Below are 14,799 nucleotides of genomic sequence, written 5' to 3'. Positions count from 1 at the left end.
ACTTTCAAATAATTTTTTATGTGCAAGATAAAATTGTCACCTTCAGTAAAGACCTCTGTCACTTGTCCTATTGACTCTTTTCCTTTTCTGCTTTTTTAATACCATCAGATCCCAGGGAACTTGCACTTTAAAAAGTAACACATAAAAAGAAAAGTAATACACTGATTTCCTCAGTTCCTGCTGTTACACTGTCAGACAAAAACAAATCACAGTAAGACGAAAATGATAATTTCAACAATTTTTTGACTGTTAAAAGAAAGAAAAAAGCCCCAACAAAACATGACAACAAAACACCCTCGGATTCCCTTGTCTTGAATGGAATCTCATCAGTTTACCAGAAAGAGAAAGGACTCAGAACTTTAAAATCAGGTGCTGCCGCTCACTCTTAGTCAGCACTTTCTAAAAGGCATCTTCCTATTCTTAACCTGTATTTCTAAGGTATCTGGGCACTCCAGCTGCTGAATTCTGGTTGTCAGTCATTTGTCTACAGACTTGTAAGTAGTTTTAATGATAGTTCAATTTTTCTGGGTGTATTGTGAAGTTGTGATTCAATGCTAATGTGATACTTGCTCCTAAGTGCTGCCCCAGTGGTGGGGAGCTGATGCATCTCAAAAGGCATCATGGGTTATTCTGCCTTTAGAAATCCTTATATTATGGCAAAACTGTGAAAAATGGATCAAATATCTAGTCTACTATCTGAAATAAAAGATAATATTTTATTTTACCACTAAATTGTATCAGATTAAAAACTGTTCTGGGGAAAAGTACCCAGGTTTTTTTGTCTGGAGACATCAACTGATAAAAATCAGTTCTTCCCTTTGAATCTTATTCCAGTAGTTCATACCCTTCATTCTTAGAATCTGGAAAACCAGGTCAGTTTATATTTTCATTGAGCTTTCAGACAATTTCTGCAGTCTGGAATGTCCTTATCTTCCTTAACTAATTTTCCTCCCTGAACAAAGTCCACGGGAAAATCCTCAGAGAATGACAGTTCCAGCTCACCAGACTCCAGAAGGGTCACACTGAGTTGTTGTAGAAGGCTCTTTGTGACATTTGGGGGACTTCCATTCTGGGTCTAGAAGGATCAGTCCTATTCTTCCCACCTGTACTAATATTTCCTCATCCCCTTATTGCCACGGAGCACATAAACCCTGTAGTTAAAATTTGGGACATTCCTAAATCAGTGTAGGAAAATGTTCCCTTAGTGCGACTTTATATTTATTTACATATTCACATTGTAAATATGGGAATTTAAAAAGCATTTTGGTTTGCGCTTGCTTTTTTCTAAGACAAAGTTTGAATGACTTTGGTTCCTTCTTTTTTTTCTTTTTTTTTTTTTCCCCCAGTTTATTCATCAAGAACACCTGTGATTTTCAAAAGACCTCAAAGTGATAAATGTAAGAGTTTGTTCACACTGAAGGAGAGGATCACTGCCCATCTTCCATATAAATAGAGGCAGAGCACATGACAGTATGGAGATTTTGGCTCAGGCAGGTTTTTACTCCACTTACTCTTACAATTCTATCAAAGCAGAGATGAGATTGTGATGATTCTTTGCTAACTTACAAACTTCAGGAACACATAAAGGAATTTTTAGGCACAGTATAACACTGTAAATAACTTATCAAGACTGCATGAGTTCAAGACAATAGCTACAACCATTAGGATTTGTAGAGCAAATTCAGTCTGTTCTGTTGTGGCAGCTTTATGACATAAAAATTGGCAACTCTATAATAGATCATTTAATAGCTAATTAAGCCTGTTAGTTCATTATTTTCATCTTGAAAATGATCCCATGCAGATGTAAACCTTAAGAGAAGTGCAGTGTAAGGAATTGTGGTCATTATCAAAGACACTGCTCATGTGCCTGTCAGAATGAAAGCACATGATAAAGTGAAAGAATGAGTTAACTTTCAGAAAAATCCAGATTAGGAATTGTTTCTTTACAACAGAACAAGTGGTTGTAATGGCAAAACTTCCCAGAAAAGAAGGTTCCTATTTTCCTCCCATTTTTTAATAATTTATCTAGCAACATTATTTATTTGTTGATAAATCAGTCTTTGTTTTCATGGAATATCTCCAGGTGGTAGAAAGTTGGTTACAACAAAATATCAACCATTTTTTTTTTTCAAATGAGAAGTGATCATTTGGAATGGCATGGTTTAGTCATGGACTTGGCAGTGCTTGGTTAACAGACTCACTGATCCTAAAGGTCTTTGCCAACCTAGATGATTCTATAATCTTTCAGAGAAAAACTCTGAAACAGCTCTTCAGGAACCCATCCCCCAAACAACAATACAAGCAATAAAAAAGGTGACAAAATGTAAGTCTGTCTGTTATTCCTTGGAGCACAGTGTAGGACACACTGACATATTTTCCTGACCTTAAGAACTGATTAGATGAACTCTTTGCACCTAGGAATGAACATTTACATGCTGAGAATAGTCTGGGTAGTTTTAGGGACAGAAATCCACTTATTCTCACAAGAAAAAAAAAATAAAAAGACATACCACATTGCTCTGATCGGTACACTACTCCAAATTTTGAAAATTCTGGCTGATTTAATGTCTTTATCCTGAGAGTTAAAATCTCCATGGAGATTTTGCCTGAGAGGAATTTTCACCTTTAAATTGAAGCTGTCAGCCAAGAGGAAATCTCACAGAAGTGAGTAGCAAATGCCTCAGAGAGGCAAAAATATTGCTATAAAATTCAGTGCAGTGGGAGATCAGACTGGCCATGTGCCTTTTTGCTCTGAAAACAACTCACGGAACTAGCAGATTTTGACTCAATATTGTGTTCTCATACAACACATGTGCCCACAAAAACAAGTCAAAATATATAAACCAGATGAGCTATTCCCTGTGACCAATCAAGGAAGTATAAAGTGAGAGCAAAAAGGAAAGTTTTAGCCTTATTTCTGAGCAGTATTTTCAGATATCATAGAGATAAGCACAAAAAAAAGTGTATAGAGTGATAGTCATCAATGCCACGTTGCTGTGAGGTTTGTGAATAGGTGTAAAACTCAATTACGACTCTTTTATTTCAGCCTTGCTACAAGAAACTTGGGTAGTGACCTACATCACAATTTGCATCTTTAATGTATTAAATTCCATAATATATCTGTGAAGTGGGCATTGTCTTCATGCTCATCTCACAAACTGGACACTAGCAGAGAGAACATCTTTGTTTACAGGAGTCCCAGTATCTTTGTTGAGGGTCCCAGTAATAAAATGATGGCTAATTAGATATTTAGAAATGTCTGGGCTCCTATTATGACTTCCAGGCTTGGTCTACATGATTTGCTCCAGTCCCATTGGCATTAAAAAGAACAGATCCCATTTCTTGAACGGTATGTCCTTGAAATCTGGCTGGTGGATCATTTGCTTTCTCTCAATTATGAGAAAAGGCAAATGCCACAGACAGCAAGGCACAGCAAACTGACAAGTTCAGATTATGCAGTGCATCCTGTAACAAGAGCATTGGTTCTAGCTTCAGTTTTGCAGAAGGAATTTGGTAAGAGAGTATTGTATTGTAAAAGCAGCTGTTGTTTTCACATGAAAAGTGTTTTGTCTAAGTGGTACACTTGTGTTCTCCTTTCTTACTGTGTCGTGCATAGCTATTTTACATTATGCAAACTGACATGAAATTGTGGCAACTGTCCCCTGAACTGTGACATCTTGCCAGCTGGCAGCTGTTACATGGGGAGAACATGCATATTTGCAAGGAGCCCTCCATGAGGAGGAGCAGCCTAAATTTCTCCATGCCAGCTAAAGTTGTGAATGTGGAGAAGGTATGTGGAAGTAAATTTTTTTTTTTAATGACTGATATGATATCTGCTTTGCAGCTCCTGCGTGGGCTTCTGTGAAGAGCTCAAGGAAGGCACAGAGTTTGTGCTCTCTGTCTCTGACCTAGATGTCCAAGGAAGGGCAAGAACTGTTACTACAGAACCGTATTCCCCAGCCACTGTCACTTTTACTGTCTGGAGAAGGTAAAAATGTTCTCCTCTTACACCATCAAAGCAGAGGGTTGCTCAGGTCGCTAACTGATCCAGTTCTGGAAAAACAGATCAGTTCCCTTACTCTTAATTTTCTACTGGGACTCTGGTGAGACACTTTTTACAAGGGCATGTAGCGATAGAGGAAGGGGGAATGGCTTCCAACTGAAAGAAGGTAGATTTAGGTGAACAATAAGGAAGAAATTATTTGGTTGAGGAATTGGAACCAGTTGCCAAAAGAAGTTGTGGATGACCTATCCCTGAAAGTGTTCAAGGCCGAGCTGGATGGGGTTTTGAGCAACCTGGTCTAGTGAGAGATGTCCCTGCCCATGGCAGAGGGGTGGAACTAAGTGACCTCTTCAAGGTCCTTCCAACAAAAACCATCCTATGATTCTGTGCCTCCTTAACTCTTTAAGAGCAACCTCCATTGTGGTAGAGTGTGTGTAGATGGCTCTGCTGCATCCCCAAATCTTTCCTGCACAGCTTAACCTTGCATCACACTGGGACCTTTTGAAGCCCAGTCCCTTTAATGAAACAGATTTTGTGTTCATTGCAAGCAAAGGCAATGCATGAGTATATACAGCTATGGATGTGCTGTTGTGGTCATTATTCAACTTGGAGGTTTGGCTCGTTGACTGTATATCCATCAAAACCACATTTCATGTTCATTATGGAGTAGAACAGGACATGGATACCAGACTGGGAGAGAAAGGGGGAACAAAAAAAGCCCATAAGTGCTAGGAGCACCCTCCAGCAAAAACATATCAAATGTTTCAGCCACTGTATTCCCGGAAGTGAAATCTCAGTTTCTATTATTGCTCAGGATGACTAAATATAGAAGCAAATGAAAAATCTGCCACAGAGAGATGCTAACATGAAGGGCATCTTTTTCCCCTCACGGCTATATGACCCTGCCTGAACAGGGGTTAAAGGGATGTAAGTAGAAGCAGCATATGACAGATAATCCTTCAGTTTCCTTTGAGGTACAAAAAGCAAGCCTTAGAGGTGTGAAACAAAATCACAATGAAATGGGAATAAAATGAAAATAAATGGAACATTCCCTAACCAGGGTTTGCTGTGTCACCTCCAGCCCAGGAGACAGCCTGAACCATGGTCTCTGCAGGCACCTCTGCTTTAGGATCACTGTCTGCTGCTGCTGCTGCTACCCACAGAGCCTCTTAACAAGTGGAAGCTGTTAGCTGAGCTAATGAGACTGGAAAGGTGCAATGACATCCCTTGTACACTAAAGCTTCCGCTGTAATTTTGGGTCTTTTCTATTCAGAGAATAGAAATGGCAAAAATGTGGCAAAGAAATAACAAACACTAGCTGAATTCCAGTTTTTGGAAACCACTTGAAGATTTTCATAGCTTTGAACAAAGTTTTGCTTGAAACTACAGAGAAGGATGTTTTCTTTGTTCTTTTCACACTGTTCTTAAAATCTAGACAGCCCTAAAACCTGGGGAAATTGAGCACTTCTGCACACACCCTGCCCTCCACATATTTCCCAAACAATTGATACGGATAATTAAAATAGACTTTATTCTAGAACTGTTTGGTCCAGCTTTGGTCCAATGTAACTTATGCTTTTGAAGCTATAAAAATGATGTGTTAATATGGATAGCAAATGAATTTTGCCAACTTTACCACAATAGTAGAGTAGACTAGGCCATCCTCAGCCACTCAATTAGTATGTTTTGCATGAATTTAATTTACATAAGAAATGCTTATCCATTTTCATTCTTCCATGCTTTCTCTTCTTATATTGTGTTATTTTAGCTGTTTCAAAAGAAAAGCTCACTTAAGATCTTCTTCAAATTTTCACAATTAAACAAATGGTTAATGGCACCTTGTTTCTCACAATCTTCAAGGCCAGATTTTACTCTCAGTGACTCTAACCTGGAAAGGTATTTTGTCATGAGAAGACTTCCTACAGACACAAAATATTGCAAATCTCCATACAGCGTATGATTTACAATACCTGGATATTCACCAAAGAAGAGAAACTTTGCCAGATCTACCTATATTTTTTAATCTAAGCAAGATATTAGCATTATGTAGATGCTTCTTGCAGGTGTTTTATGATCTATAACAAACTTACCTTTCCATAATGAGCATCAGACAATTTGATGTGTTTGTTAAAGCATAAATTTCCGGAGGCATGGAAATATGAAAGCCTTTCTATTTTTATTTTAAAACATCTGAAAACCTCCTCTTGTGGCTGCCAAAGAACCTTTGGAAAATGTGTATCATGCAGTCAGAAGTCATGTGTCAAAAGTCAGAAAGAAAACATAAAGGAATGAAAATGTACACTCAAAATATCCATAAAAACATAAGGATTGTTTTTAGTGCCTGACTTCAGATGTTTCATTGTTTAGAGTTGTAGAAACAGTACTATATTAGTGAATTTTACCACAAGCAAGATATAGTATCACAGAAGTGAAGTTTAATGGTGTTTGAATTGCAGATTTTTTCTGTGATCTGCATGTAAATCGGAGATATGCCAGTGTTGAATTTCATATGCAATACAAACCTTTTTTTTGCTACTAAAAAACATAATTTCTAGTGAAAAACTTATTCTGCTAATATTTCTTTAAAATTTCCACTACTTTTTGGAATCAAAATTGACCTTTGAAAATTGGAGGACAACTTAGCAGTTATTTTAAGTGCATTACCCTCCTTGACTTGCTAAATCAAGATAAATAATAGTCAGCCCTAGACATGTTTTTGAGCTTGTTGAGATCATAGCCCCCAAACAGCACAGGGTATTCCCTTCCACATGCAGCTCCCAGGAGTACTTTTAAAGCTGTGAGGAGACACCAGATCTGAGTTCCCCTTGAGCATGAGGCCTTTAAACAGAGAATACTGATGGCTAATTACTGGGATGAAAATCTGTTTTTTAAATGTTTTTCTTAAATATTTCTGTCTGTCTGGATCTGGATACTGGGAACAAGAGGAAACATAGATGTGATGGGAGTGGGTAATTGCTGCCTGCTTTTCTCACCTAAATACTTTTACAAGACATTTTAAAGGGCATAAAGTGCTCCATGGTCAACCACAGGAACCTGTGGAGATGAACGCCATCTTTGCTAAATGTTATAGACTCCCTCTGCACGGACTTTAAATGATAACTGCCTCCTGAAAACATTACACAGTCTATATATAAATATGGCACTCACAATATGTAATATTTTATATATAAACATGGCACTTTTACTGTCATGAGTCTCCAATAAGCTCCTGTGACTTTCAGGTTTCCTCCCTTAACACAGGCCAGCCAGGTGGGCTCAGAATGAGGGGACAAATTGTTTTTTCTGTCAGTTGTTTCATAGCCATTGATATAATTGACACATTTTGGTCTTTGCAATGTCTTTGGCTATTCTGTTATCTATAGTTAGTATTTTACAGTCACCCTCTCCACCTCCTTCCACCACAAGAAAATGAATGCTGGTGCGTTTTGAACTTATTTACATGGCACGTATCTAGAACAACTCTGCTAACTCCATATTCTGTAATTATTTTACAAAATACTGATTCCTGCATTCCAAACAACTTTCCAGCCAACTTAATGGGATATTTCTCCTCATTGTGACTACAGTCATTAACCTGAATGATGATAACATGTGATAGGTAGTCTCTATTTTTTGGGCCCTCCACTGAACTTATTTCACAGATCTACCAGCAGAATAAACTGGGGCATATATACAATGATCTCTTTCTGTTTTATGTGTAAATGTTGGCTTAATCCTCTCTTTATTTTCTCCAGCAGTAGTTTGCAGTATGCAGGTGGACACTGATCAGCCTACACTCCATGGTCATACTGAAGATAAACATGGAATCATTCTTGCAGGGCTGTGCAGCTCCAAAATCTGTGCCTTAAGGCCGGGGTAACTCTTGCACTGTTTTCCACATGATATAGTAGCCACCCAGTCTTCCACAATACTCTGCTTCACAGATGACATAGTCACAATTCAGTATCATGGGCTTTATTTTCTCCCTGCAACAAAAAAAAAGAATCAGAAAATCTGTGGTGAGCCTTTTTGTTAATACTGCAGTAATCTGGTGGGTTAGCAGATGGTTTATACTGCTTTTGGATGCCCTTTTCAATGCTTGCTGTGAGAAGGTCAAAGCAGCTGATGTAGCTGCTTCTGTTAAGTTCACTGCCACCAGCTGCAAGGGCATTAGTTTCTTTTGTTTCTTTTCCCCTTTTTTTTTGGTAAGCCAGTGATTTTGGGTCAGAACTGAGGAAATTATAAGTTACTTACAGGTGTTTTATCATTATAACACTCTAATCACCTGATTTCCCGGTCCTTCTTTTCCATTATTACAGTGGGACAAATTAAACTGAAAAAAAAATTATAATCTTCGATAGTTCTTGAGGGAGAAGCTCCAGATTAATGCCCACAAAAGTATTCAGACCACTGCGTTCAAATTTCTCTTCCCTTAAGATGAGCTTTGCACATCAATTGTTCAGTGTTGGTTAAGTGCTTGCCAGTGGAGGACAAGCCCTGCAATTGCATTACTCATTCTGGGCCTTTTCAGAAAAAAAGATCTTGTCACCAAGTCAGTGTGTCTTCATCTGGCCTTGGATTGATCCAAAGAAGCAGGGAAATTTCAGTAGAGTGATGTAACAGGATATGCAGAGAGTTTATTCAGTTTGTGTACCATGGGAACAGTTTTTCTTCTTAAAACAGGCAACTTTGTGATACTGACATTGATGTGAATTGTTATATGAGATAAAGGAAAAATTCATGTTTTGTTGTAATATCATATAGTGGTGTCCTGCAAGGTACTGAGTGCCTTTAACTTCCATTGTGTCCATCTGAGCTTGAGATTTGGATTTAATTTTGATGTTATCTTCGGTGTAAAGTAAGAACTGATGACTCCAGAAAAATAAAAGTACGTATTTATGTCTCTATTTTGCTGTATGTTTTTATTTATTTTGCAAACAGAAGTGCTATTTGTGACCTTTGTGAATCATCCAGTGTAGGTCCCATGTCAGTGCTGGAATGGGCATTAACACAGAGAAATTCAGGAGATCCCCAGGAATTGTATCTTTCTTTCTGTGACTCTTTTCCCTACTGATAAACATTGCAAATAGGTTTTTTTTTAATATGTGATTTTATGGTGGTTTTTTTTAGACTGGGTTGTAAAGCCCCTGTATTACAGTGAGAACCTCAAGCATTGCTGGGAGAGGGAGAGGGCTGCCAGAACCTCCTAAAAAAACCCGACAGCCAGGCTCTCATGCATGTGCCTGGCTTAGCTCCCACAAAGTAGGGAGGTTGTTTTAGCCATGAGTTTTATGTTCCCATTCAGAGAGAGGGGAAAAAAATGAATATATAATAAATGAATTATATGGGTGTTCATGCTGTGGTGGAAGGGATTTTTCTGTGTGTCCTCTTTGTATCAAATTTTTTTTTGTACTTTCACACTATCAAGTGTGGAAGTGATGAATTTTTAAATCATGTTCTCTTGTCTCAGAAAATGGGACATTTGCTGTTGTCCTGCTTCAATGTAACATCTTATTTCATCATTCAAGAAGTTTATTTTTCCATAATTGCTGATGATTTCTGCAAGGCCTAGTCTCAGTCAAATAGATTTTACTAAAGGGGTTGCCCAAAATACTAAAATCGATTGTTCAACTTACTGTGTAAAGTTTAAAGGGAAAAGCAAATCAACAACAAAATAAATGTTATTAAAAAAAAAATTCTTTGAGTTTTGTTAACAATCCTTGATTGATAGAATCATAAAACAGCCTTGACCATATTATTTAAACCCTCCCACAACTTTGAAACTATAAATATCATATTTGTCAGTAAAAAGCCATGATTTTGAGAAACTAATTTTAAAATAAGTACTTCATAAATATTTTCTAGAATTACATTATTTTATACTTTAAATAGTATTCATGTTAACACAGTATTTTGTTTTTGAGCAAAGATAGTATTCATTTGTAGATAATTCATGACAAAGGCAAGGACCTCAAAGTTCAAATTCAGATTAGTCTTTTGACTGTGCTTTTGCTGCTTGATTTTTTTCTTCTAAGAAGAAAGTGTTTTCTTCTTTCTGACTTATGGACAACTTATTTTATTTATTTGAAAGTTTTAACTAAGATCCCAAGTTGTTGTACTTGCAGGTTTTGGTTTTGTTGTTTTTTTTTAAATTGGAACTGATAAAATTTTTACTCAAAAAGAAAAGGTGGCACTAAAGAAGGGATTTCCAAGCTATTAAGACATTAAGAAAATTAGTCAAACCAGAGCTTACTGTTTTCCTGTCACTGACTGTAGGATTGAGAGGCATATATTACACAAAAAATTAATTCTGGGAAATACTACAGTTGTTTTATATTATTTTCTAAATTTCTCTGGTTTAGGTAATAAACTAGAAAGGTGAAAAATAGAAATACACATTACATTTTTGTTAAAAGTTAATGTATTGTGAAAGAATGACCCTGCTCAGAGCCTGCTTTCTGCTCAGGGTCTCCTTTCCGTCCCTCCCTCCCAATTTTGTGCAGCTGCCCAAGAATGGGAGCTGAACCATCAAACATTCCTGTGGTTGCACTGTAGTCTGGCAAACAACTGGTTATTACAGAAGCAAGGAGAGTATCTTAAATCTACTTTTGATGTTTTCTTCCCTACAACATTCTTTCCTATGCAGAAGACGGAAGCAGAGCTTTTTCTCCCCTGTGAAAATCAGGAACACTTCTTTTCCCCACGTCTATCATCAAAAAACCCCATATTTTCAAACCTTTGACAAAAAACAGTGACTGAGATATTTGAATTCTGGACAAGTTGTGGCCTGGAGAAGTTTTTTTAAATTCTCTTCAAGGCTGGGTTTTCTATGCATGGACATTTTATATTTCCACATCGGATTAGTATTGAAAGGAACATTTGTTCTAGATGGCCTTTCCACAGAATACTTTGGAACAGCAAATGTTGGAGCATAAAGAGCATAAAGCCTAAATGAATTTTGGGTCAGATGTAAGTGGGTTTTAGGATTTTCTCCTAAATCCTTTTCTTGATGTTTTTTTCTGTGAGAAAACCTGCTGCTAGCAGGTTATATGTGCCCACAGAAAAAGCAAATAGAATACCCAATAAACAGCAAATTCCATTTTGTCCATGTTTTTCTTTCCTGCTTTGTCAACCCGTGTCAGTAGGTGTTCCAATGCCTTTCAGCTGGAAGGACTTTCTTCCCCCTCAGAGTATTTCTGTGCAGACAGGAGGTGCTTTTGGGTCTGATGTGCACTCCAGGTCTTTCTAAACAGGTGCTGCCATCCCTGTTTATTGCAAGAGGGAAATAATTCAGGCAGGATCTTAGCAAGGTAATTCTCAGACAAGCTTGGGTGGAGATACACCTCACTGTCCATGATGCTAGAGCTGTCCTGGACCTGTAACCCAGACCATCCTTAATCACTGCTGGAGATGCAGAAGAAAGAGATGAGGTACTGGAGTTGCAAGGGTCAGGGTCTCTGTGTGGTAATGGGAAAGAAGGTGGGCAGAGAAAAGGTGCAAGGAGGGCTTAAAGAAGTGCCAGCCTTATTACCTGCAAAAACAGACGGGACCTTAACAGGAAGAGGTCAGATGGGCTGGGGTCCAAGACAGCTGCATGGTTGAGTGTCCAGCCAAAGGAGAGCTCTGGCAAGGCTGTGACAATAAGATGAATATTGGCATATTTCTATGAATAGAAAAGGAAGCAAATGCTTCTAATTCTTTCACATAATGCATTCAAAACATATGCTTGATCACCATGAGAACATTTGATGGAGTGTTTAAAGAATAATAGGCAGAACAATTAGGATAACAGAATGCTGTGTGTCCCTGGAACTGCTCCTATTTCCCCCATACCCCCTTTCCTCTGTTCTGATGGGCTTTTTTCCATTCTTAAAAGAGATTGTTGCTCTTCTGGCAATTTGGTCTGATTTTAAATTTCTCAGCACACTATTTTATTCTCATAGACAATATATTTTCCATCTTATTCACAGATTACAAAATCCTGCTGTATAGCTGGGTTTGAGCTTGAGTTTGGTTTGTCCCCAATTCCTCTGAATTCAACAAAGTTTATAATAAACACAAATTTAAAAAAAGAAAATAAACAAAATTTATCCAGTTTTGTAATATCTTTGAGCAACATAAAAATCCTGAAGTTCAAGTCCTAAACAGATTTGTCTGTGACATTTCCCTTCATCTGAAAAATAGGAAAATAGACCAAAACTGATGCAGAGTTCATGATTCATCTGAGACGGATGATGTGGGTATAAAAATGTTTCTATGGCATCATAGGAGATCTCTGGCACCATCTTAAAGTGTTGTGTTTATGTTGGATTGGTTTTTACTTTAGAAATATCAGTTCAGATACCTGCAGATTTAGGACAATCAGCAGCTTTTTATAAGGTGAATGTCTCAAAAGGGAATAAACATCTTGATCTGCCTAAATGTCTTCATTTTATATCACATGTCAGATTGCAGATGTTTTCTTTTGTGTGAGGAAGCAGCCAGGGAAAGGGAGGAGGGTTGGACGAGAAGTTTAAGACAAATGTTTTTAAACTTTTAAAATATTTATCTACCAAATACAATTTAAAATAACCTGCTTATTTTTAGATTTTGTGCATTGCATGTATTTTGGAAATATTTCTACATTAACAAGAAGCATTTATCATTAAAGTTGCCTCAATGGAATCTTTTGAAGGAACAGAAATTCTATCATGAATACAGCTTTTTGCATAGTATGTGAAGGCATCCAAAATTACATATTTGAAGTAATGTATAGCATCTATTAGAAATAATAAAAATCTGTGTAGTATTCACAGTTAAATGCACAAATGCTGTGTTACTTCCTCTTTGCCTGCTTGGTACATTTAAAAAAGAAATTGTTACCTTGTTATATTAAAGTATTATACAACAGTTTTAGCTGGATGGAGAATATTAACTTTTTTTTTAGTTCCTCCATTTATAAACAGCAAAACTCTAACTATAATCCACTGTATTTCATAGTTCTAAAGAATATACAGATATTCTGGAAGATCAGAATTAATGCCAAATGACCTGGTTTGATTTGTCTGTACCAGTCTAGGAGATCCATGGTGAGGGAGCCACAGTACAAAACCAGACTGCAGCAATTCTAGAAGAGTTGGAGTTACAGCCCATGCATGACTGTGATAGAAAAGTGAAAAGTTAAAAAGTTTTACTTTTATTGCCTTCTCAAAAGATAAAATATGCTTAAAATTCAGCTCTGTACTAGATTTGGTTAAGCTGTGTGTGTAAGGTTGCTAAAGAGGCTGAGAAGGGCAATCTAATATTGCATCCATACTGAGGTTTGTACACTGGCTTTTGCTTCTTAAATAATGCGAATTTGGGCAAATCAAAGTTCAGCTATCAGAACTTTCAGAAGTTGGAAAATGAAATTTTCACAGAATAGATTAAAAGGATAACTCAGGTAAGGCGAGTACTTTAATACTGGCAAACACGAAGTACAACTGACACTTTTTTCTAGTGCAGTGCCATTATGATAAGGTCAATAAATTATGGGTCCCTTTCCTTAGTCCCAAGCCAAACACTCCAAAAAAGTAGGGAAATAAGTTTTAAACTGATGGGAATACATTTTTGAAGCACCCAGAAAATTTACTTTGACTTTATGCAATATGGATGCAGTACATTTTATAGCAATATACATTTTGTTTATAATTTCAGGTTACAATGGTGTTGTGGTTTAAACTCTGCTGGATATTAAGAACCACACAGAAGCTCACTCAATGGTCCTGTGTGTTCCACTCTTACTACCCTTCCCCCCATGATAGAATGGGGAGAAGAATCAAAGTAAAGCTCGCGAGATGAGATAAGAACATTCTAATATTTGAAAATAAAGTAATATACAACAATAATGGCAAATTATAATAATAATGATTATAATGAAAAGGGAAAACAAGAGATGCACAATGAAGTTGCTGACCAATTCCACACTTGCCTTTCCAAACCCAAATTGTCCCCCCTTCCAGGTAACTCCCCTCAGTTTATATACTGGACATCACATTTTATGGTGTGGATTGGCCCTTTGGCCAGTTTGGGTCATCTGTCCTGGCTGTGCTCCCTCCCAGGGTTTTTTTGGGTACCTTCTCACTGGCAGAGCATGAGACAAGAAAAAAGTCCTTAGGAGAAATACAACTTAGCAAAACCCAAAACATCAGTGTGGTATCAACATCGTTCTCATTCTGAATCCAAACCACAGCACTGTGACACCTACTGAGAAGAAATTAACTCTGTCCTAGCTGTAACCAGGACAAATGGTAAGGACAATTTTTTTTCTCAGCTGGAAATTTTAGTGTTGCTTATCCCAGGTAGAGCTAAGGTTCTTTGAGTGACTTAATTTTTCTGTTGCCATACCTTAGAGCATGCTGTAAGACAGTGCAGTATTTCTGAATTTTCCAAGAATGCAATTTTTTCTGAAGTCACTGAAATATTCCTCCAGTGATTTCACAGTTGAGAAATTAGCAGCCATATTCCCAGACTTAACTTGTGTTGAATGTGCATTACTTTAGGGATTCTTCTCTTTTTTAATTAGTAAAATTTTCATACAGGAGGAGTAAACAAGAAACCTAGAGAGAATGCTAACAGCTTATATTTCCAATAGCATGTAGCTATGTATAAATATGACATGCTGCATCCACTTCCCCTATGGAGAAAATATTTGTAATTGTCAGGATGATTGATGTTGAAATAATAATCAGCTTTTCTTTGTTGCAGTTTCAGAGAGAAGCCATAATTATGTGTGACAAATACTTTGGAATTGACCCTACTGTCTTTAAAAACTTCCA

This window comes from Coloeus monedula, assembly GCF_965178545.1.
Source record: "Coloeus monedula genome assembly, chromosome: 2".
NCBI lineage: Eukaryota > Metazoa > Chordata > Aves > Passeriformes > Corvidae > Coloeus > Coloeus monedula.
The sequence above is the reverse complement of the archived record's forward strand: the minus strand, read 5'-3'. Positions refer to the sequence as shown.